The following is a 25510-nucleotide window of genomic DNA, read 5'->3' on the forward strand; positions in this document are numbered from 1 at the left end:
AGGTTCAATCCCTTGGTGGGGAAGATCCCCTAGAGAAGGGTATGGCAACCCACTCCAGTATCCTTGCCTGGAAAATTCCGTGGACAGTGGGGCCTGGATGGCTACAGTCCCTGGGGTCACAAAGAGTCAGACATGACTAAGCGACTAATACACACAAAAGGACCCAATAAGTAGTAATCACTGTCATAATTATTACTTATTTGAAAAATGTATCTCCCAAAGAAATGTTGTAAAATACATGAAATTGTTATGAGATGATTAACCTTATAGTGTTCTAATATAGTTTCACTTCTTATAAACCAATAAGAAGAGATTAACTCCCACCATAATACCCAAAATCATTATTGTGAAAAAAGCAAATGATATTTAACTGACTTGAAGCACACAAAAGCAATTCAAATGAAGCTCAAAACTAAGGTATGAATGGGAAGTTCAATACTGCATTTGCTGTCATGTGCCGTAATTTAGTGGAGAAGGAAATGGCAACCCACTCCAGTGTTCTTGCCTGGAGAATCCCAGGGACGGGGGAGCCTGGTGGGCTGCCGTCTATGGGGTCACACAGAGTCGGACACGACTGAAGTGACTTAGCAGCAGCAGCAGCAGCAGCAGCCGTAATTTAGAAAATGACTCCAAAGCTTCTAAACAGAACAACACACACGCACGCACACACACACACACACACACGCACGCACACACACACACGCATGCACACACATGCACACACAAAGACGGGACATGAATGTTACTATTTCTTGACAGTTCAAAGGAGAGAAGTTAAAAATGTGTTATGATGCAATTAAATATATTTTAATTTTAAAAACACTCCAAGTTGTCAATTCTACCACAATACCAGGTGTTTTGGTCTCTTTTACGAGTTTATTGGGATTCCTTTTTATCGAAAAATAGCACTTTAAGATTGTATGTGGCACACCAATAATACCTTGACCATATTCTTTCAGCACACTGTTAAAATATTTAACCAATAGCCCAATAAAGGGCTTCCCTGGTAGCTCAGCTGGTAAAGTCTCCGCCTGCAATGTGGGAGACCTGGGTTCGAGCCCTGGATTGGGAAGATCTCCTGGAGAAGGGAGCAGCTATCCACTCCAGTTTTCTGGCCTGGAGAATTCCATGGACTGTATAGTCCATGGGGTCACAGAGTCAGACACGACTGAGTGACTTTCACTTTCACTTCCAGCCCAACAAGAGAATCTAATTTACCAGTGAAATTTCTTTCCTCAGAAAGTTTTAATATAAACATTTACAGCATTTGACTTATTCTTATAAGAACATAATTTCTTATTTATCCTTTTATCAATTCATTCATTTGTTCCTGTACAGCCTTAAAGCGTATCCATTCATTTGATACAAAATATATCTAGTATGAATAAAGGAGGAAAAGAATGTATGATGGACAATAAAAATAGTTTTTAAGTTGTGAGATCACTGTCTAATTGTTATTTTGATTGCTGTGCAAAAAGAGGAAAGAGCTGAGAGAAAATGAATATTAAGAGTTTACTATGTCAACTGATTTAGATAAATACTATTATATTTCAAACCAGTCAAAAATACTATTAAATATCAAACCAGTCAATCTTAAGGGAGATCAACTCTAAATATTCACTGGAAGGACTGATGCTGAAGCTCCAATATTTTGATCATCTAATGCAAACAAACGGCTCATTGGAAAAGTCCCTGATGCTGGGAAAGATTGAGGGCAGACGGAGAAAAGGGCATCAGAGGATGAGATGGCTGGATGGCAATTACTGATGCATTGAACATGAACTTGGGCAAACTGGGCACAGGGAGGCCTGGCATGCTGCAGTCCATGAGGTCACGAAGAGTAGGACACGACTAGGCAACTGAACAGCAACAACAATATCAAATGATTCAGATAAATACTATTACATTTCACCTCCTGCCCATCAAGTTGTTGTCACTACCCTGATCTTCAAATGAGAAAACTGAGGCTTAAGCAAGACTTATGGCAAAGCCAACAGCTAATATGTGGTTGAACCACTATTCACACCTAGATCGGGATGAAACCAAATCCATTTCTGTCACATCACATTGTGCTGTTTCTTTATAATCAACATTATATGTTAATATTACTATTTTCCTACTGATCTTCACTATCAACATCCTTTACACATACGTGTACATCTTTGCTCAGTCACTTGGTCGTGTCCGTCTCTTTGTGACCCCATAGACTGTAGCCCACCAAGCTCCTCTGTCCACGGGGATTCTGCAAGCAAGAATAGTGAAGTGGGTTGCCATTTCCTCCTCTAGGAAATCTTCCCCACCCAGGGATCAAACCCGAATCTCCTGCAATTCCTGCATTGGAAGGTGGATTCTTTACCACTAAGCCATTTTACACATATACAGGAAACTAAATATGTGTGCAGAATTATTTCTTCTGCATATTTTTGTACTGATTAATTCAATTATGAAAGAAAAAGTTCCTTCATAGTAGTAAAACTTGTCTCATTCTTTTTTATTCCAAATTTAATTTTTACTATTTCTTTCCTACACCCTACTGTCACTCTCTCAACTCTTTTTCTCCAGTTGAATAAGTAAATAAATAGGAAAAAATTAGGTTTACAGTAATGTCTAAGATCTTTGACTTTTTACTAATATTGACAAGGCACAGAATTGAACTTTAAATTTGTGTTTCCAAATAAACATCTAGTTATAAGGACTACATTGAAAGGAAACTAATGAAATTCCAAGGTGCTCTGGGGTGGCTGTTTTATTCTGATCGGTGGTAGATTGCACTATTGACCAAATGTCAGACACCAAGCGATACAATGATTGAATAAAAGTGTATACATAATCGGAGCAGAGAACTTTGCCAAGACCAGCCTTGTTTCCTTTCTCATAATACTAAAGGAAATTCTTTTTTTTTTCCCCTCCTCTCTGAGTGCAAATAATATTTTTTTTCTTTCTGGGCCTCCTTCTCCTTTTATTGGTGCCCCCAGATAAAATAATGTAAGGTGCCTAAGCCAGAGACGCTGATGAAATATTTTCAGCCTAGATATTAATCTGTTATCAGTTCCGTAGGTGTGAAATGTGATGGAGATGACAGAGAATCATGCTCTGCAGGCCTTAAGTAATTTGCACCGAAGATATTTAGATCTATCTTTGGACGCTGCAGATCAGTTATTATGGGAGGGGGAAAAGCCCTTGGGGAGTCTACCTTGAAACATATTTCAAATGCCAGGGGAGTTGCATGAAAATTGGGTAATGAATGAAACTCTGATTGCAGAAAAATCACTTTGGAATGCTACTGCTGCAGCATGCCACTGCTCTGTGTAGACCTTAAATGCTTAACAACATGGACGGAGTTGTGTGGCTTCAGCGATGCATTCTGCTGCTACTTTCTGTCTTTACTCCATCATTCAGTTGGGGATGGATAAATATTTGTCATACAACCTGATGGTTATTTTCTCCCCCTTTAATTGAAAGAAGACCAGAGTGTGTCCATCCTGTGTGAGAACCTGTAGATGGCTGATGCTAAGCTCACCAAAGAAATTTAATCTCCTTTATCCCTATAACTCAGGGCTTCCTAGGTGGCAAAGTGGTAAAGAATCCACCTGCCAGTGCAAGAGATGCAAGAGATGTGGGTTCGATCCCTGAGTCGGGAAGATCCCCTGGAGTAGGAAGTGGCAACCCACTCCAGTATTCTTCCTTGGGAAATTCCATGGACAGACAACCAGGTGGGCTACAGTCCTTGGGATCACAAAGAGTGGGACATGACTAAAGTGACTGAGCACACAGGCATCCCTATATGCATGAATGGAGTGGGTTCCCATGCCCTTCTCCAGAGGATATTCCCGACCCAGGGATTGAACCCAGGTCTCTTGAATCTCCTTCATTGGCAGGCGAGTTTTTTTTGTTTACCACTCGTGCCATCTGGGAAATTCACGCATTTCTTATAACTCTGCATAAATCAAATGTTGCTTCAGTAGGTATGTCTGAAAATTTGTGAACTAAACCAAGTCCTAGGTAAGACCGAGTTTCTCATTCCTGACAATCAAGCTGTGGTCAAGAGACATTAAAGTGCTTCTTTTTGAAAAGCTTCACTGAAATATTCAGAAATGGTTTATTCAGAAGTGGTAATCAGCTTGATCAGAGGGCAGTGCTCTTGTTCCTAGTTTTAATTTAGGAATTTAGCTTGGCACAAAGACCCCCTGGAAGCTTATATCACACAGACCTTCACCATGAATATAGAGTGGGATCAGAAGTCTTTTCTAAGAAAGCTAATTAATTAATTAATTTTTACTTTACACCCCTCCCATCCAGGCTGCCACATAACATCGGGCAGAGTTCCCCATGCTCTACAGTAGATCCTTGTTTGTTATCCATTTTAAATATACCAACCTGTCCATCCCAGAACTATAGCTGATTTACAATGTAGTGTTAGTTTCAGGTGTATAGCAAAGTGACTCATATGTATATGAGATTCTTTCAGATTCTTTTCCATTATATGTTATTACAAAATACTGACTATAATTCCCTGGGCTATACAGTAGGTCCTCATTGTTTGTATGTTTTATAGATAACAGTGTGTATCTGTTATCCCAACTTTTTAATTTATCCCTCTTCTCCTCCACCCCTTTTGGTAACCATAAGATTATTTTCCATGTCTATGAGTCTGTTTCTGTTTTGTAAATAAATTCATATGTATCATTTTTCTAGGGTCCATATGTAAGTGATATTATATGATATTTGTCTTTCTTGGGACCAGATGTCTTAATGTAACCATAGAGATAGCAGAGATAGCATGCTATTTTATGTATATTAAAAATCTGTTGATACAAATGCATAAAATTCTGATGCCTAGAGTGAAATTAAAAGGATATTTAATAATGGAAATGTTCTCACAGAAATACTTAAGTTTACACACTTTAACATCTGTCTGTCCTTGAGTGAAATTGATCATTGTATTCCACTTAAATATGTACATGTTTCCTCAACAGGCCTTCAAAGAATTTTTTAAAAATATTTGTTTACATGACTCATTATATTTTGTAGGGTATAATCTCTACTAGGGCAGGACATGTGTGCTCTCCAGTGTCTGGCACATGATAAATGCCTGATAAGTGTTCACAGAATGAGCACATTAATGAAGAGAAGAAAGAATATATGTGTTAACACAGTCATGTGAGAGAAAACAACTAGTAAAGGGGAAAATTGTCTTTCCCCTTGGCTTATTTACACATATTATAAATGGCAAAAGTGAAAAAGGAAGAAAACAAGAGAGACAGTCTAAAATAATTTGCTGAGAATTAGAGTGGAATAAAAACTGCTGAAAGTAAAATATTGTCTTCTTTCCACCTGACCAAATGGTCATCTACCAGATGATATCAGAATCAAACAGATTTGCTCCAAAGAGATTTACTATGGGGGTATGTGAGCCAGCTGGATGATAAAGAAGTGAATTTCACAATGGAAGCCACTTCTGACCTGAGAAGTTCTCATCTAGGTCACTTCATCCAAATTTTCTTTTTCTTTTTTAAATTAATTTATTTTAATTGGAGGCTAATTACTTTACAATTTTGAGGTGGTTTTTGCCAAAAATCCACATGAATCAGCCAGGGAGCACATGTTTTCCCCATCCAGAAGCTCCCTCCCACCTCGCTTCCCATCCCATCCCCCAACTTCATCCCAATTTTCAAAATGGTGCACAGACAGCTCCCATATCTTTTCAAAGGTCATCATCTTTTCATCGGTAATTGCAAGGTAATTAATTAATTTCCTTACCTGAAATATCTTTCCCAGTTAGACCTAGTATATATATGAATACCTCATGTATTTCAGAGTCATAGGGTACCTCAATGGAAAGAAAACTCCACAACTGAACAATAAATGTTCCAATGTCTCTAAGACCATTGCATTCCAAATCAGCATATAATGTTTTTATTCTTTTATTAGAGTATGAATTGCTTTACAATGTTTTGTTAGTTTCTACTGTGCAACAAAAAGAATCAGCTATATGTATTCATATATCCCCTCCATCTTGGACCTCCCTCCCATCCACCCAGGCCATCACAGAGCACAATATTAATGACAACTTATCAGAGTTCTAAGAAAAAGAAAATTCATCACCAAATGACACACTTTTACAATAAAACGTCAACACCTTTCCGTTGTTTTCTCTTCTCTTTGTTGCTCTGGGCTTAACCATTTCAGACGAATGAAATTTGTAGAAGCTTTTGCTTATAAATGGGCTCCTCCATTTTAAGGCACTCTCTGGAAGTGAGGGCATAGGTACTTTTATACCGGAAAGGAAATTTCTAATTATGAACACAAAAACAATTCTAAGATAGAGAAACACTGCTGACTATGTTCCATCCCCTATATAATCAGACTTGAATGGGTGATCCAGGAATTCATTCTGTTTGTAGCATCCTTACCTCCAGGTTCCCTCATTCCTTTAACCATCTTAGCCCTGACTCCCTGGATCCCTTTCCAATCCTGGCAGTAGTCCGCAGGGACCAGAGAACATCATTACTGGATCTCACCTGGAAGGCAGTGACAGATCCTGACCTTTGCAGAAGTAGACTTAGGTCTTTCATGTGCTTCACAATATGTTCTGTTCTGTTCTGTTCCGTCGCTCAGTCGTGTCCGACTCTTTGCGACCCCATGGACTGTAGCCTACCAGGCTTTTCCGTCCGTGGGATTCTCCAGGCAAGAATACTGGAGTGGGTTACCGTTTCCTTCTCCAGGGGATCTTCCCGACCCAGGGATTGAACCCGGGTCTCCCGCATTGGAGGCAGACGCTTTAACCTCTGAGCCACCAGCATCTGTGAAAAACAAACTTTTTGTTTTGCTATCATGCTCTGCTCAGTCACTCTGTTGTGTCCGACTCTTTGCAACCGATGGATTGCAGCCCACCAGGTTCCTCTGTCCATGGAATTTTCCAGGCAAGAATGCTGGAGTGGGTTGCCAATTCCTCTTCCAGTGGATCTTCCCCACCCAGGGATCAAACACGCATCTCTTGCATGTCCTGCCTTGGCAGGTGAATTCTTTACCACAGCATCACCTGGGAATCCTTGCTATCATAGTATAGTGTAAAGTATTTCATATAAAATAATTTTCATACAATATTATACCAAAAGATGCCTTTCTTACCAGGAGTGAAGAAGGGAAGAAATAAAAGGAGTTAAGGTTGGGTCATCTGGATTTTAGATTTTGTTTTTAAGAAAAAGGCAGTTCTTTAATAATTCAGAATTTGAGGATGTAAGTGGGAGAAACTAGGACGTTTAAATTCCCAGAAAGCAGAATCTAATGTTGATTATTTATGTGCTATCAAGTCACACATTGGGACTTAAAAAAATGCTTCATGTCAATGTGAGTAAAATGACTACAGAGGAGACTATTTTAATTAGTCAATGCAAAAGAGAGGAGGAAGAAGAAAGGAAGAAAGTGGGGGAAAAGAGAAAGAAAAAGTAAAAAAAAAAAAAGAAAGGATAACAACAACTTTCTGAGCAAATATCAGTGAAACACCACCAGAATATTTTGTCTTTCCAGAAAGGAGCTTAGATATTAACTATTCAGTATTTTTTCTGATGTATTTTTTTTCATTATGTCTATAGACTTCTTAATTTTTTAAAGTTTATAAAAGCAAAAGCTAACTCTGGAATGTTTGGAGGATATATATATATATATTATATATAATTTAAAGAAATGTAATGATTCTTTGAAATAAAGTTCCTTGAAACTGAAACTTCAAGAAGCCTATAGCTGTATGTAAAACTCATTGATCGTAAATTAAGATACATCAAGCCCTGGATACATAATTCCCAGGACAAATAATATACAAGAGAATATTTTATGTTTCCTTCTAAATAGGTGATACAGTCTGTGCAGTAGGATAATATTTTGCCTACAAATTGAAGAACTTTTTTTTCTTTACTTCCTGTCTCTCAGTAGCCATCAGAGTGGCTAGAGTTCCATGCTTTCTGCCACAGGAAAGGGAGGATACAGCAAAATGAAGCCAACCAAGTGCAAGTCAGTTCTTAGTTTTGTGTCTCAAAATCCAGGACTTTTGAACAGATGAAAGACTTGGAAGTAAGGAAAACAAAGCCTTCCTAGCTTCCAGCACTACTGGACATCATACACTATTCCAAGAATGGAGAGAAAATGCAGAAAGGGAAAAAGAATCTTGTGGGTTCTTGAAAATAAAAGTCTGCCTTCTTTCCCTGCCCAAAATGAATCCCTGGTAAGAGAAAGATATAAACCAAAAATAATTTGGACTGAGAAAAGAAAGAGAAGTAACTTACAACATCCCCAGTGTCCCCATGCCTGGACTATGGAGGGAGTGATAGAACATTTCATATCATGTTTATAGGCAGAAGAATCTAAGATAGCTTCACCAAGTTCTCTGTAGCCCAGAAGGATCCTTGAGCATTAGAAGGTTTTCTTATTGTTGTTCAGCTACTAAGTCATGTCCAACTCTTTGAGACCCCGTGGACTGCAGCACACCAGGCTTCCCTGTCCTCCACTGTCTCCTGGAATTTGCTCAAGTTCAGTTCATTGAGTCAGTGATGCTGATGCTATCTAACCATCTCATCCTCAGAAGGTTTACTTTGAAACTAAGGGCATAAATGGCCTGCAGACCTGAAAACTATGAAGAGTCACTCTGGGCAATACAAAGAAATTATAGAAATGAGTGAAACTATAAGAGCTCATGAGGGAAGACCAGACCAGAAAGTCACTGTGGAAGGTGCCAGAGTAGATATTGAAGACACCCAGGTGGGATGACGTCTCATACACTGAACTCCATACAATGGTGGCACAAAGCCATTCAGAGCTACTTAGACATAACTGTAAGAAAAAAGAAGCAATTATGGAGTGAAAGGTGAAGAAACCCTGAAATTTCTGTCTTCCTCGAGACATTCCTCAAGACCCTTGAGAGATAAACCTGTGGAAGAGCCTGAAACAGAGCATGACTATCGTGTTCAAGGAAGCACATGGAAAAAACAGAATGACTACCAAGAGATTGGGGGAAGAGAAAGGAAACAATGGTAACATTGTGGATTAATATAAAAATTTGGCTTTTATTCAAAGTTATATGGGAATCTCGCAGACAGCTTTAAGGAGAGTTGATACACAGACTGTCATATGATTTAATACAATTGTTTTGGCTAACATCTTAAGAACAGTCTTAAGGAGGGTAAAAGTAGGGACTTCCCTGGTAGTCCAGTGGTTAAGACTCCACGGTTCCACTCAGGAGACACCATTTTGATCCCTTATCAGGGAACAGACTTCGAAAGCTGCACATGACATGGCCAAAAGAAACCCCAAAAATATAGCAACAGAAAAAGCAGAGTGTGGAAAAAAAAAGAGAAGGGTAGAGGGAGAATCTGGGATATCAAAGAGAAAGCCAAAGAATTGATGCTTTTGAACTGTGGTATTGGAGAAGACTCTTGAGAGTCCCTTGGACTGCAAGGAGATCCAACCAGTCCATTCTAAAGGAGATCAATCCTGAGTGTTCATTGGAAGGACTGATGCTAAAGCTGAAACTGCAATACTTTGGCCACCTCATGCGAAGGGTTGACTCACTAGAAAAGAGTCTGATGCTGGGAGGGATTGGGGGCGGGAGAAGGGGACGACAGAGAATGAGATGGTTGGATGGCATCACTGACTCGATGGACATGAGTTTGAGTGAACTCCGGGAGTTGGTGATGGACAGGGAGGCCTGGCGTGCTGTGATTCATGGGGTCGCAAGGCGTCGGACACGACTGAGTAACTGAACTGAACTGAACTGAATGTAATATTCTAGGTAAGAGATGACACTGGCTTTGATTAAGGTGGTGAGATTAAGGTCAAAATCTGGATCCGTTTTAAAGGTGAAGTGAAGTGAATGTTGCTCAGTTGTGTCCCACTCTTTTTGACCCCATGGACTTTACAGTCCATGCAATTCTCCAGGCCAGAATACTGGAGTGGATAGCCTTTCCCTTCTCCAGGGGATCTTTCCAACCCAGGGATTGAACCCAGGTCTCCTGCATTGCTGAAAGATTATTTACCAGATGAGCCACAAGGGAAGCCCAAGAATACTGGAGTGGGTAGTCTATCCCTTCTCCAGCAGATCTTCCTGACCTTGGGATCAAACCAGGGTCTCCTGAATTGCAAGTGGTTTCTTTACCAACTGAGCTATGAGGGAAGACCCTTTTAAGGGTAGTGCCTTGAAATTTGCTAATATACTGCATGATGGATAGGTAAACATGACTACAAGGTTTTAGGGGTACTGAGTGACTGAACTGAACTGAATTAAAAGTATGGAGCTACCTCCTTTGAAATGGTAAAGGTTGGAGAAAATAGAATAGAGAGTTTTTGTACATTCTGAGTTAAATGATGACTGTTAAATGTGTAAATATAGATTTCAAAAAAGCAGTGGTATATTCAAGACTGGAGTACAGGGGCACAGTTCAGGCTGGAAAGTCATTAGTATATAGATGTTATTTAAAGCTACAATACTTCCCTGGTGGCTCAGATGGTAAAACGTCTGCCTACAAGGCAGGAGACCCAGGTTCAATCTCTGGGTTGGGTGGATCCCCTGGAGAAGGAAATGGCAACCCACTCCAGTACTCTTGCCTGGAAAATCCCATGAATGGAGGATCCTAGTAGGCTACAGTCCATAGGGTTGCATAGAGTCAGACACGACTGAGCAACTTCACTTTCACTGGGTAAGAGCAAGGGAATGAACGCAGATAGAAGGGAGAAGAGGCAGAAGAACTATGCTCCGAGACACTACAATATTATGAAGTTGAAGTGGTAAAGAAGAATAAGAAAAGGAGACTTAAAATGTGCTTCCTGAAATAGTAAAAAAAAAAAAAAAAAAACTAAGAAAAAATTTCCAGGATCCAATTATGTCAAATACTGCTGACTGATCAAGTAAGATGAGGACTGAGAATTTACCACTGTATTTAGCATCTTGGCACTCATTGACTTTGAAAGGGCTTCCCTGATGACTCAGATGGTAAAGAAACTGCCTGCAATGCAGGAGACCTGAGTTTGATCCCTAGGTCAGGAAGATCTGGAGAAGGGAATGGCTACCCACTCCAGTATTCTTGCCTGGAGAACCCACGGACTAAGGAGCCTAGCAGGCTACTACAGTCCATGGGATGGCAAAGAGTCAGACATGACTAAGACATTGAAAAGGACCCCTGGTGGAGTAGTTGAGTTTCAAAAAATGGAATAGATTCTGGAGTAATTAGTACTAGAGGACTGGAGACTATGGGTCTAGGCAACTCTTCTGGTGAAATTTAGCGTAAATGAAAGTAAAGAGAGGGATGGTAGCTGAAAGGTAGGTGGGGCCAAGAAAGAATTTTTTATTTGTTTTTAATGGGCAAGATAACAATGTGGAAAAAAGGCAAGTTAATTGATATAGACGATAAGGAGAATCATTATTGCAGTGATGATGGTCACTAGACAAGTGGTCATGAGATTTGTTGCACAAGAGTAGACTTCTGGGACTTCGGTGGGTCCAGTGGTTAAGATTCTGCACTTCAAATCCAAGGGGTACAGGTTTGATTCCCAGTTGGAGAACTTAAGATCCCACATGCTGTGTTCATTAAAAAAATTTTTTTTCAATTAAAAAAGAAGAAGAGATTTTCCTATCTAGGAGCACTTCATGTAACAGATGAGAAAGCAGAGGATATAGACATAGATGCAGGTAGGTAGGTAAACATGAAGAAGAGAGCATGATGACATTTTTTTTTTTTTGCTCCTGTTCCCTCAGTGAGATAGAAAGCAATGTCATTGGCCAAGTGTAAAAATGGATTGTGTCTACATTTTCGTACAATACTCTTCATGTGCAATTAGAGTAAGTATGGTGAACAGGCTTTCCTTGATTTAGCTCTTAGTGGTTGTGCAAGCAAGTTTTATTTAGCATCAAGACAAATTATGGAGGCCATTCTCTACATCCTAGGAAATTTCATTTAGTCTTTAATTTCACAAATATCAATTGATCTTTGTGCTGTGCTTAGTCACTCAGTCGTGTCTGACTCTTTTCGACCCCATAGAATATAACCCTCCAGGTTCCTCTGTCCATGGGGATTCTCCAGGAAAGAATACTGGAGTGGGTTGCCATGCCCTCCTCCAGGGGATCTTCCCTACCCAAGGATGGAACCCAGGTCTCCCACATTGCAGGTGGATTCTTTACCAACTGAGCTAACAGGGAAGCCTTACTAAAGTTTACTATGATCCTTATAATCCTTACTAAGTTCAAATATCCCATTATTTGAGAAGAAAGTATGAAAACTGAAATGTAGAGAACACTGAGAAATAGTTCCCCGGAGACCCAACTTAGAAGAGAAAAAAAAACCCAAAACTTACTTTTCCCATAGTAACTATCTTTCTAGGAAAAAAAAAAAAAAAAGAAAATTAAGCAAAATAGAATTCTCCATGGCCATAGAAAAGTGGGACTTAAGTATATATCCTTCTGTTAGGAAATTCATTACTTAGCTTGATTTGTTGTTTATTTTTAGTAGCAAATTCTCACCATTAGTGGTTCACAGACAAAGCAACTGCTGGATGAAGATGGACCATGGTATGACCGGGAAAGCATTCTATCTGGATCAGAAGATCAGAAACAGGTCCCAGATGCACAACTGAAATGGCTATGCGTCCTTGGGTGGTTTTATATCTCTAAGTTTCAGGACCTCTGTCTGATAAATGGATCTGGTTGTGTGCATGCTAAGTCGCTTCAGTTGTGTCCGACACTGTGTGACCCTGTAGACTGCAGACTGCCAGGTTCCTCTGTCCGTGGGTTTTCCAGGCGAGAATACTAGAGTGGGTTGCCATGCCCTCCTCCAGGGGATCTTCCCAACCCAGGGACCAAACCCGCTTCTCTTATATTTCCTGCGTTGGCAGGCAAGTTCTTTACCACTCTCGCCACCTGGCTGGTACTAAACCTAATTTCCCTGGATGTACTAAACCTAATTTGTAAGTTTTATGATGTTCAAATAAAGTACTGGCTATAAAATCACCAAGAAAATTATTGTATCATTTTATCATTGTAAACCTGTGTTTCATATTAAAATTCGTTTTTGCTTTTATTTTGTTTCTTTGTGTAGATTGGACCTCCCTGGTGGCTCAGTGGTAAAGAATCCACCTGCCAATACATAGATTCTATCTCTGGATCGGGGAGATCCCTGGAGAAGGAAATGGCAACCCACTCAAGTTTTCTTGCCTGGAAAATTCCATGGACAGAGGAGCCTGGAAGGCTGGAAAAAAGTGGGGGGTTGCAAAAAAGTCAGACATGACTTAGTGACTAAACGACAATAACAATGCATAGGTTATTTCTTACATACTTTTCTTAGTACGATCACATAGTTTTTTTTTGAGAATTATACTACTGTGTAATAGCTACAGGATACATACTTAGATAAAATAGATTTCATGTCTTAAAAGTATTTTATGATTGTGTATATTTGTTCTTGATAACTTACTGGCTGATAAAATTACTGACTTTTTTTCTGTTTTCCTAATATGAACAAACAATATCTTAGTGTCTAGCTGAGACCTTGAAAGTTATGACTCCAACTAGGTACAAGTTCTCATATGGCAATGTTGATTTAATTTATCTACCAGTAGGAACAATAGATTCACTCATTAGGGCTTACCTATTTTAAAAGCAGTTTTTAAACTTTTAAATCCCTACTTAGATGATCTCTGAAAAGTGCCTTCTACACTCTGAGGAAATAAAATGCAGAAATGTTCACATTCATGAGACAATAGCTTTGACTGAATGCTGTAAAATGAAATCTGCTCTTTCAGTTTTTCTTTCAAAAGAAAAATTGCATAAATAATACATTTGGGCCTTGCAATACCAAACAAGCACAATAGCTACTTTACAGCTTTCATCAAAATGAAGGCCATCTTTTTCATTTTATTATGGAACCATTAATACAATATCATCAACTCTGATTGGCTGCAAGATTCCAGAATGAAGGCTTCATGCCAGATGTCAACGGAGGTGCTAATATCACCGGATGCACAGGATGGCACCAGCCCATTGCCTGGTGAGCTGATAAAATATGAAAAGAAATAAAGATAAATCTGAAACTTTTCAAATTTGGGCCCATGGTTTATTTCTTGGGGAAAATCTCAGGCAAGAATTAATTTTATGATACTCCCCAAAGTCACCTGACAATCTTTTAAATGACAAATAATATATGTTGAGATGTGATTTGATCCCTGGGTTAGGAAGATCTCCCAGAGGAGGAAATGGCAACCCATTCCAGGATTCTTGCTTGGGAATATCATAGACAGAGGAGCCTGGTGGGCTACAGTCTGTAGGGTCGCAAAGAATGGGACACCACGACTAAAGAGCAACAACACATATATTACTTTGCTCATTTGGTTTGGGGATGTCTTTGGATACATTTCTGTCCAGATTAGCCTTTTCACTGGTCTGTTAGAGGCATTAAAAACAAACCAAACAAAAAAATAGGTACTATTTGATTGTATCTATTTTCTACCTATTTCAGTCCAAAAAAGAAAGGTGTGTTAGGAGGAGGAATAAAAATAATGTCAAAATTAAGACTTCTCTAATTATTCCTGTATTTAAATTATCCTTGCTTTTGTGGGCTCTGTCCCAAGACAACAGATAATTGAGAGCTACCTATAACTGACATACTAGGGTTCTTTTACTTAAGGCAAATAGAAGCAGCTAAACATTAGTTTTACCCTTTAGGTAAAAAGAGCACATGGCAGATAGCCACAAATAGGGGTCTGAATGGAATTACTAAGTTGGGATAAATACAGCGTGTAGAAGGAATTTAAAGAAAATTCAAAGCAACCCATGGATAACAGCCTTACGTTACATGGATTTAGCACAACGCAATTTAATTTCTTATACAGAGGAATTAAACAAGGTGGTATAACCTGTGATTTCTTGGTATTTTTGTTGATGTTTTCAAAGAAAATTTAGTTTTTCTCTTCTATTAAAGTGATTTTTAAAGTTCTTCTATATAATTAAATCTAAGCTTCATTTTATCCTTAAGACAGAAAAACATTGTAGAATTTATTAAGACATATTTCAGGTCAATGAGAAATAAGTTATAAACTGTCAATTGACTTGACATTGACAAATATGTACTTTGAGCGTTCACTGCAGTTTGGCATTGTAAAGACATTAGGAAAACAGTTTTCCACTGCAAACTGTTATTTGGTAGCTGGGTAGACCTGGCCAAGTCCCTTAACCTCTTGGGCCTCAGTTTTCTGTTCTGTGAAATGGAAATTATTATAGATCTTATTCATGGGGTTCTTGTGAGGTTTAAAGGATCTAATAAATGTAAACTATTCAGAGGAATGTCTGACATATAATAAACATTCAAAAAGGAGTTATTTTTGCTTTCCAACAGCATTTCAAATGATAGCCTGAAAGAAAAGAAAGTGAAAGTCACTCTTTTCGACCTCATGGACTATACAGTTCATGGATTCTCCAGGCCAAAATACTGGAGTGGGTAGCCTGAATTTCCTTTCTCCGGGGGATCTTCCCAACCCAGGAATTGAACCAGGGTCTCCTGCATTGCAGGTGGATTCTTTACCAACTGAGTTATGAGGGAAACCCAAAATGATAGCCTAGAAAGAGTAAATTGAGTGAAAAAATTATCACTTTCTTGTCGTCAGCATTACATCCTGATAAGATTCAAGAAAATCCTATTTAGTTACAAATTACTGCTGCTGAGATCCACTGAATTAGATTTGAGGAATTTAAGATAGAGTCAGCATCAAATATTTGTGTTTGCTTTTTTAACAGGCAAATTAAAACATTGGCAAGTGCCTTTTAATTTAATTTTTAATTCTTATCCCTTTGGAGACTACACATAAAATATTCATTTATCTTCCATTTCAGTTTGGTAATATATTCTTGGCAATTAAGAACTTGATGGACTAGGAGATAAATGTATTTAGGTTAAATGTTAGTGCTTTGTATAAAGCCTGCTTTGCAGGAATTCTATTATGCTTCTCACTCTTTGGAAAGAGATGAAGCAAACCCCTAATTTTTAGAGCTTTGAAAATGGCAATGTGTCCCTACCCTCTTCAATAAAATCATTGACATTAAGAACTCCACCTTAATTTTACTGTTCAAACACAAAATGCTAAGCACTTAAAAGGCTCACAGATTACTGTTCATTCATTGCATTGATATCACTGATTTGGTCAAGATAATTCTAAAGCTCACTAAGATTGGCCTTTGTTGTGAGATACTAGCAATCAAGAACCAGAAGTGGATTTAGCAATTTCCAACATTTGAAGTCTACCATGAGGATAGTCCAATTTTTTTTTTCACTTTATTTCATTTACTAACCCTTCTCTAAAAAAAAACTGACCCTCTCAATCCCTGGGTTGGGAAGATCCCCTGGAGTCGGAAATAGCAACCCACTCCAGTCTTCTTGCCTGAAAAATTCCATGGACAAAGGAGCTGAGTATATATGCACTCTGTTTATATAAAGATACTGTTGTTTTTTAGTCACTAAGTTGTGTCCAACTGTTTGCAACCCCATGGACTATAGTCTGCCAGACTCCTTTGTCCATGGGATTTCCCAAGCAAGACTATCAAGTTCAGTTCAGTTCAGTTCAGTCACTCAGTACTGTCCGACTCTCCGCGACCCCATGAATCACAGCACGCCAGGCCTCCCTGTCCATCACCAACTCCCGGAGTTCACTCAAACTCATGTCCATCGAGTCGGTGATACCATCCAGCCATCTCATTCTCTGTCGTCCCCTTCTCCTCCCGCCCCCAATCCCTCCCAGCATCAGAGTCTTTTGTAGTGAGTCAACTCTTCGCATCAGGTGGCCAAAGTATTGGAGTTTCAGCTTTAGCATCAGTCCTCCCAATGAACACCCGGGACTGATCTCCTCTAGAATGGACTGGTTGGATCTCCTTGCAGTCCAAGGGACTCTCGAGTCTTCTCCAGCACCACAGTTCAAAAGCATCAATTCTTCGGCAATCAGGTTTCTTCACAGTCCAACTCTCACATCCGTACATGACCACTGGAAAAACCATAGCCTTGACTAGACAGACCTTGGTTGGCAAAGTAATGTCTTTGCTTTTTAATATGCTATCTAGGTTGGTCATAACTTTCCTTCCAAGGAGTAAGCATCTTTTAATTTCATGGCTGCAATCAGCATCCGCAGTGATTTTGGAGCCCAAAAAAATAAAGTCTGACACTGCTTCCACCATTTCCCCATCTATTTCCCATGAAGTGATGGGACCAGATGCCATGATCTTTGTTTTCTGAATGTTGAGCTTCAAACCAACCTTTTCACTCTCCTCTTTCACTTTTATCAAGAGGCTTTTTAGACTATTAAAGTGGGTTGCCATTTCCTTCTCCAGGGGATTTCTTCCCAACCCAGGAATTGAACCTGAGTCTCCTGCATCGGCAGGCATGTTCTTTACAACTGAGCCATAAGGGAAGCCTTAATAAGGATAAATGAATCTTAGATTTACATGTATATACAAATAGAGATATATGTATATTTCCAGTAGTAGAATGGCTGCTACTGCTGCTGCTGCTGCTGCTGCTGCTGCTGCTAAGTCACTTCAGTCGTGTCCGACTCTGTGTGACCCCAGAGATGGAAGCCCACCAGGCTCCCCTGTCCCTGGGATTCCCCAGGCAAGAACACCGGAGTGGGTTGCCATTTCCTTCTCCAATGTGTGAAGTAGAATGGCATACAACTAATATTTGCAAAAGTAGCATGTGTTAGATTATATAATTGACATTACCTGTAATTTAACTACCAATATGTCTCCCCTGTTTTACTTTCCTTTCATTATAATTTTATTCATAATAATTTGTTAATTATTATAAATAGTTATTGTCACTGCTGCCGCTGCTAAGTCACTTCAGTCCTGTCCGACTCTGTGCGACCACATAGATGGCAGGCTACCAGGTTCCTTCGTCCCTGGGATTCTCCAGACAAGAACACTGGAATGGGTTGCCATTTCCTTCTCCAATGCATGAAAGTGAAAAGTGAAAGTGAAGCTGCTCAGTCATGACCAACTCTTGGTGACCCCATGGACTGTAGCCCTTCAGGCTCCTCCGTCCATGGGATTTTCCAGGCGAGAGTACTGGAGTGGGTTGCCATTGCCTTCTCCATAAAATGGTTGTTATTATATCTAAATTACAAAAGAAAAAAACTAAGGTAAACTGGTAATATATCAGATTACAAGCCAAGATGTGCTTTTGTTCAAGGTATTTGCCTTTTCTGAGAACTAAATGACTCCTATGTTAAATGAGTAGGTGGTGCTTTGAAATAATTTCAGTAGTTCATGAAACCCAGTGAAAGTTCCCATTTCTCAGGTGTGATTTTGCACAGGGTATCTGAAACATCAGATTCTTTGTCTTGGCTAGAATTGTATCAAGTCATTGGGATCATATCAGTTATCTTATGCTAGCCAGAAAGAGCAATTGATATCTTTATTTCTTTGAGTAAATTTTAGCAATATTTATGACTCAATAGTATGACTTGTAGGAAAATCCAGTGCTTAGGGTTTGGGTCTGAGAAAAGAACAATGGGAAGTTAGAAAAAATCAAAGAAATATTTCTTTGGTGGTAAAATGTTTGAGATTCCTGGAATGGAGTTCTAAGGCTTCTTTTTACTTTGTAAATCCTTATGACCTATTGTTTAAATTTTTTGGTCATATTTTCTCATCCTAATACAACCAATTTTACCTCTTTTGGGTGGTTATACCTCAAGTTATACCTTAACGGTTTCCTGTAAGCTCAGATGGTAAAGAATCTGCCTGCAATGCAGGAGACCAGAGGGGAATGGCTACCCACTCCAATATTCTTGCCTGGAGAATTTCATGGACAGAGGAGCCTGGTGGGCTACTATAGTCCGTGGGGTCACAAAGATTCAGACACAACTGAGCAACTAACATTATACTTCAAGTTAGACACATGAACAAAATTTACCTTCCCTAATACAAGCATATCTGTATGAAGGTATAGCATAAAGTTGTTGTGTATATAAATTAATGATATTAATGTTCATGGGTAGCTCATGAAACTCAAGATGTATGCATTGGAGTATAGATTATCAAGTACATTGGAGGTTTGGCTGAGAAGACTATCATGTAACTAACTTCATATGTTCAGGTGCTCTGCACTGAGTTAACATGCAATTTTTTCTTCAGCTTTATATAAAGCCTCCTCACCTGCAATTTCCATTGTACCTACATGCACAGATTTACTCAATTGGTTTGATTAATATCCATACTTAAGTAATGTAAATCAAAAAAATCTTTGCATAGTCAAGAAACTTAAGGAAAGAAGCTTTGGGGAAAAAATTCATTAAGGTTATTAAAGTAACTAAAATTGGGATGAAATCTAAATGGCCAATGGTGATTTTAAAAAGCTATTGAGTATAACGTTTCTCATCTATTTAAATCAGTGTTTATTTAAAAATGGAAAAATTTCTGTCATGGTGTCAAGTGAAAAAGGAAATGTCCAAATGTTGATTGTGCTATGTAGCAACACAACTATGCAAAAGAAAACCAACAAAAAGTCATGAATCAGGAAAAATACTGGAAAGAAAGACACTAGTGTTAATGATGGCTATCTCTCGGTTTCAGCTATCGGGTAATTTGCTTGTGTTTCCTGCAATTTTTCTCTGGTGAGCTTATATTACTCTCATAATTGAAATTGTATAAACTTTATAAAACAATCCATTGATTTTTAAAAGTGACTAAAATAGTATAACATTTAGTAGTTACATTTTGTCATGTATCAGTGACTGTGTGTGTGTTCTTAGTTGCTCAGTCATGTCCAACTCTCGAGACCCAATGGACTATAGCCTACCAGGTTCCTCTGTCCATGGGATTTTTCAGACAAGAATATTAGAGTGGGTTGTCATTTTCTCTTCCAGGGGATCTTCCCAACCCGGGGATCAAACCCTTTTCCCCTACAGTTCAGGCAGAGTCTTTACCAGTTGAGCCATCAGGGAAACACAGTCTGGCACTAGTTTACATGTTTAATCTTCAACAACCCAATCAGGTAATTTATTCTTAACGTTTTACAGCTGGAAACTTAGAATCAAAGAGATTAAATAACTTGCCCTGACTTATACATGTAGGTTGTGAAACTGGCACTCACAACTTTGGTTTATGTGGCTTTGGTCTGTGTTATACTACTGCTATCAACATGCACAACAGAAATGTTGTCATATTTTAATTTTTTTTAAATATTTAATCACAACAAAAGTATAGATGGTATTACTGACACCCAGGTACCCATCTCTGAGTTCTAATTTTTTTAAAGAATACCACATCATGCTTATTTAAATCAATATTGCCCCATTCAAATATATCAATTGCAATGTGTCACTTTCAGGTGATAATGCCATTTTTATTATTATAGTAAGAATAGCAGTTGAATACTAAGGTAGTAAAATGATAGAACAGGTATAAGGCTAACAAATTATGTACAAAATCTATATGAATAAAGCTATAAAAACTCTGATAAAAGAAATCAAAGAAGACCTAAATAAATGGAAAGATATTCCATGATCATGATCATAGATAAGAAGACTCAATTTTGTCAAGATTTCAGTTCTTTCCAATGTGATCTCTAGATTCAACACAATTCCAGTCAAAATCCCAGTAAGCTATTCTGTAGATATTGAGACACTGATTCTAAAGTTTGTATGGAGAGATAGAAGACCAAAAATAGCCAACATAATATTGACGGAGAAGAATGAAAGTGGACATTACTTACATTACTCCACCACAAGACTTACTAAGAGGCTACAACAATCAAAATAGTGTGGTACTGATGAGAGAATAGACAAAGATACCAATGGAACAGAATAGAAAGCCCAGAAATAAACCAACACATATATTATCAACTGATCTTTGACAAAGGAGCAAAGGCAATATAATGGAAAAATGATGCTGTTTTCAACAAATGATACTGGAGCAACTGGACACCTGCATACACAAAGAAAAATTTTAATCTAAACACAAGCACTGCACACTTTATAACATTTGACTCAAAGTCGGTCATAAACCTTAATCTAAAAACTAAACTGTAAAATTGTAAAAATAAAAAATTCTGCAACCCAGACTTCAGCAATACGTGAACCATGAACTTCCAGATGTTCAAGCTGGATTTAGAAAAGGCAGAGGAACCAGAGATCAAATTGCCAACATCCACTGTATCATCGAAAAAGCAAGAGAGTTCCAGAAAAAACATCTATTTCTGCTTTATTGACTATGCCAAAGCCTTTGACTGTGTGGATCACAATAAACTGTGGAAAATTCTGAAAGAGATGGAAATACCAGACCACCTGACCTGCTTCTTGAGGAACCTGTACATGAAACAACCTGACTGGTTCCAAATAGGAAAAGGAGTACGTCAAGACTGTATATTGTCACCCTGCTTATTTAACTTGTATGCAGAGTACATCATGAGAAACACTGGGCTGGAAGAAGCACAGGCTGGAATCAAGATTGCCGGGAGAAATATCAATAACCTCAGATATGCAGATGACACCACCCTAATGGCAGAAAGTGAAGAGGAATTCAAAAGCCTCTTGATGAAAGTGAAAGAGGAGAGTGAAAAAGTTGGTTTAAAGCTTAACATTCAGAAAACTAAGATCATGGCATCCGGTCCCATCACTTCATGGCAAATAGATGGGGAAACAGTGGAAACAGTGGCTGACTCTATATTTTTGGGCTCCAAAATCACTGCACATGCTGACTGCAGCCATGAATTAAAAGAGGTTTACTCTTTGGAAGGAAAGTTATGACCAACCTAGATAGCATGTTAAAAAGGAGAGACATTACTTTGCCAACCAAGGTCTGTCTAGACAAGGCTATGGTTTTTCCAGTGGTCCTGTGTGGATGTGAGAGTTGGACTATAAAGAAAGTTGAGCGCCGAAGAATTGATGCTTTGGAATTGTGGTGTTGGAGAAGACAGTTGAGAGTCCCTTGGACTGCAAGGAGATCCAACCAGTCCATCCTAAACAAGATCAATCCTGGGTATTCATTGGAAGGACTCATGTTGAAACTGAAACTGCAATACTTTGGCCACCTGATGTGAAGAGCTAACTCATTTGAAAAGACCCTGATGCTGGGAAAGATTGAGGGCAAGAGGAGAATGGGACGACAGAGGATGAGATGGTTGGATGGCAGGTAAACACCGGGAGTTGGTGATGGACAGGGAGGCCTGGCATGCTGCGGGTCATGGGGTTGCAAACAGTCGGACACGACTGAGTGACTGAACTGAACTGAATTCTGACTGGTGTGAGGTGATACGTCGTTGTGGTTTTGATTTGCATTTCTCTAATAATGAGAAATGTTGAGCATCTTTCCATGTGTTTGTTAGCTGTCTGTATGTCTTCTTTGGAGGTATGTCTGTTTAGGTGTTTTCCCACTTTTTGATTGGGGTGTTTGTTTTTGTGGCATTGAGTTGTTTGAGCAGTTTGTATATTTTGGAAATTAATCCTTTTTTAGTTGTTTCATTTGCTATTATTTTCTCCCATTCTGAGGATTGTCTTTTCACCTTGCTTATAGTTTCCTTTGCTGTGCAAAAGCTTTTAAGTTTAATCAGGTCTCTCTTGTTTACTTTTGTCATTATTTCCCTTACTATAAGAGGTGGGTCATAGAGGATCTTGCTTTAATTTATATCATCAAGTGTTCTGCCTATGTTTTCTTCTAAGAGTTTTATAGTTTCTGGTTTTACATTTAGGTCTTCAGTCTGTTTTGAGTTTATCTTTGTGAATGGTGTTAGGAAGTGTTCTTATTTTATTCTTTTACATGTAGCTCTCCAGTTTTTCCAGCACCATTTATTGAGAAGACTGCCTTTGCCCCACTGTATATTCTTGCCTTCTTTGTCAAAAATAAGTTACCCATAGGTGCATGGGTTTATTTTGGGGCTTTCTGTCTTGTTCCATTGGTCTGTATTTCTGTGTTTGTGCTAGTACCATACTGTCTTGATGACTTTAGCTTTGTAGTATAATCTGAAGTCAGGAAGGTTGATTCCTCCAACTCCATTCTTCTTTCTCAAGACTGCTTTGGCTATTCAAGGTCTTTTGTGTTTCCATGTGAACTGTAAAATATTTGTTCCAGTTCTGTGGGAAATGTCATTAGTAATTTGATAGGGACTGCATTGAATCTGTTGATTGCATTTGGTAATATAGTCATTTTCACAATATTGATTCTTCCTACCCAGGAAGATGGAATATCTCTCTGTTTATGTCATCTTTGATTTCTTTCATCAGTGTCTTATAATTTTCTGTGTACAGTTCTTTTGTCTCCTTCAGTATGTTTATTCCTAGATATTTAATTCTTTTTGTTGCAATGGTGAATGGGATTGATTCCTTAATTTCTCTTTCTGATTTTTCATTGTTAGTATATAGAAATGCATGTGATTTCTGTGTACTGATTTTATATCCTGCAACTTTGTTAAATTCACTGATTACCTCTAGTAATTAACTGATACTATCCTTAGGGTTTTCTATGTACAGTATCATGTCATCTGCAAATAGTGAGAGCTATATTTCTTTTCCGATCTGGATTCATTTTATTTCTTTTTCTTCTCTGATTGCTGTTGCTAGGACATTCACAGCTATGTTGAATAATAGTGGTGAAAGTGGACACCCTTGTCTTGTGTCTGATCTGAGGGGGAATGCTTTCAGTTTTTCACCATTGAGAATAATGTTTGCTGTTGACTTATCATATATAGCCTTCACTATGTTGAGGTAGGTTCCTTCTATGCCCATTTTTTGAAGGGTTTTAATCATAAATGGGTGCTGAATTTTGTCAAAGGCTTTTTCTCCACCTACTGAGATTATCATATTGTCTTTATCTTTCAATTTGTTAATATGATGTATCACATTGATTGATTTGCATATATTGAAGAATCCTTGCATTCCTGCAATAAAACAACTTGATCATGGTGTATGAACTTTTGGATGTGCTGCTGAATTCTGTTTGCTAAAATTGTGTTGAGGATTTTTGCATCTATGTTCATCGGTGACATTTGCTTGTAGTTCTCTTTTTCTGTGCTGTCTTTGTCTGGTTTTGGTATCAGGGTGATGCTGGCTTCATAGAATGAGTTTGGAAGCTTTTACTTCCTCTGCAATTTTTTGAAAGAGTTTTAGAAGGATAGGCATTAACTCTTCTCTAAATGTTTGATAGAATGCTCCTGTAAAGCCATCTTGTCCTGGGCTTTTGGTTTTTATTCTTGTTGTGGTTGTGTTTTTTGGAGATTTTTGAGCACAGCTTCAATTACATTGCTTGTAATTGGGTTGCTCATAATTTCTATTTCTTCTTGGTTCAATCTTGGATGATTGAATTTTTCTAAGAATATATCCATTTCTTATGGGTTGTAAAAAACTAACCAATCTGATAACAAGGACCACAGTCTTGTCTAACTCAATGAAACTATGAGCCATGACGTGTAGGGCCACCCAAGACAAGTGGGTCACAGTGAGGAGTTCTGACAAAACATGGTCCACTCGAGAAGAATACCACTTCAGTATTCTTGCCTTGAGAATCCCATGAACAGTATGAAAGGGCCAAAAGATAGGACACTGAAAGAAGAACTTGAATGTTGGTAGGTGCCCCATGAAGATCAGTGGAAAGCTAATTCCAGAGAGAATGAAGAGATGGCACCAAAGAAAAAAAACAACACCCAGTTATGGTTGTGACTGGTGATGGAAGTAAAGTCTGATGCTGTAAAGAGCAATACTGCAGAGGATCCTGGAATGTTAGGTCCATGAATCAAGGCAAACTGGAAGTGGTCAGACAGGAGATGACAAGAGGGAGCCTCAACATTTTAGGAATCAGTGAACTAAAATGGACTGGAATGGGTGAATTTAACTCAGATGACAATTATATCTACTACTGTGGGCAGGAATCCCTTAGAAGAAATGGAGTAGCCATCATAGTCAATGAAAGACTTCATAATGCAGTACTTGAATGCAATTCCAAAAACAACAGAAGGATATCTGTTAGTTTCCAAGGCAAACCATTCAGTATCACAATAATCCAAGTCTATGCCCCAACCAGTAATGCTGAAGAAGCTGAAGTTGAATGGTTCTATGAAGACCTACAAGACCTTCTAGAACTAACACCCAAAAAAGATGTCCTTTTCATTATAGAGGGCTGAAATGCAGAAGTAGGAAGTCAAGAAATACCTGGAGACGGGAAAATTTGACTTTGCAGTACAGTATGAAGCAGGGCAAAGGCTAATAGAGTTTTGCCAAGAGAACGCACTGGTCATAGCAAACAACCTCTTCCAACCACACAAGAGAAGACTCTACACATGGACATCACCATCAAATTCTTCAAGAGATGTTGACCATCATGGTCAACACTGAAATAAGATTGATTATATTCTTTGCAGCCAAAGATGGAGAAGCTGTATAGAGTCAGCAAAAACAAGACTGGGAGCTGACTGTGGCTAAGATCATGAACTCCTTATTGCCAAATTCAGACTTAAATTGAAGAAAGTGGAGAAAACCACTACACCATTCAGGTATGACGTAA

Source organism: Moschus berezovskii, chromosome 6 (genome assembly GCF_049115385.1).
Source record: "Moschus berezovskii isolate FMDL1 chromosome 6, NW_MosBer_1.0, whole genome shotgun sequence".
Lineage (NCBI taxonomy): Eukaryota > Metazoa > Chordata > Mammalia > Artiodactyla > Moschidae > Moschus > Moschus berezovskii.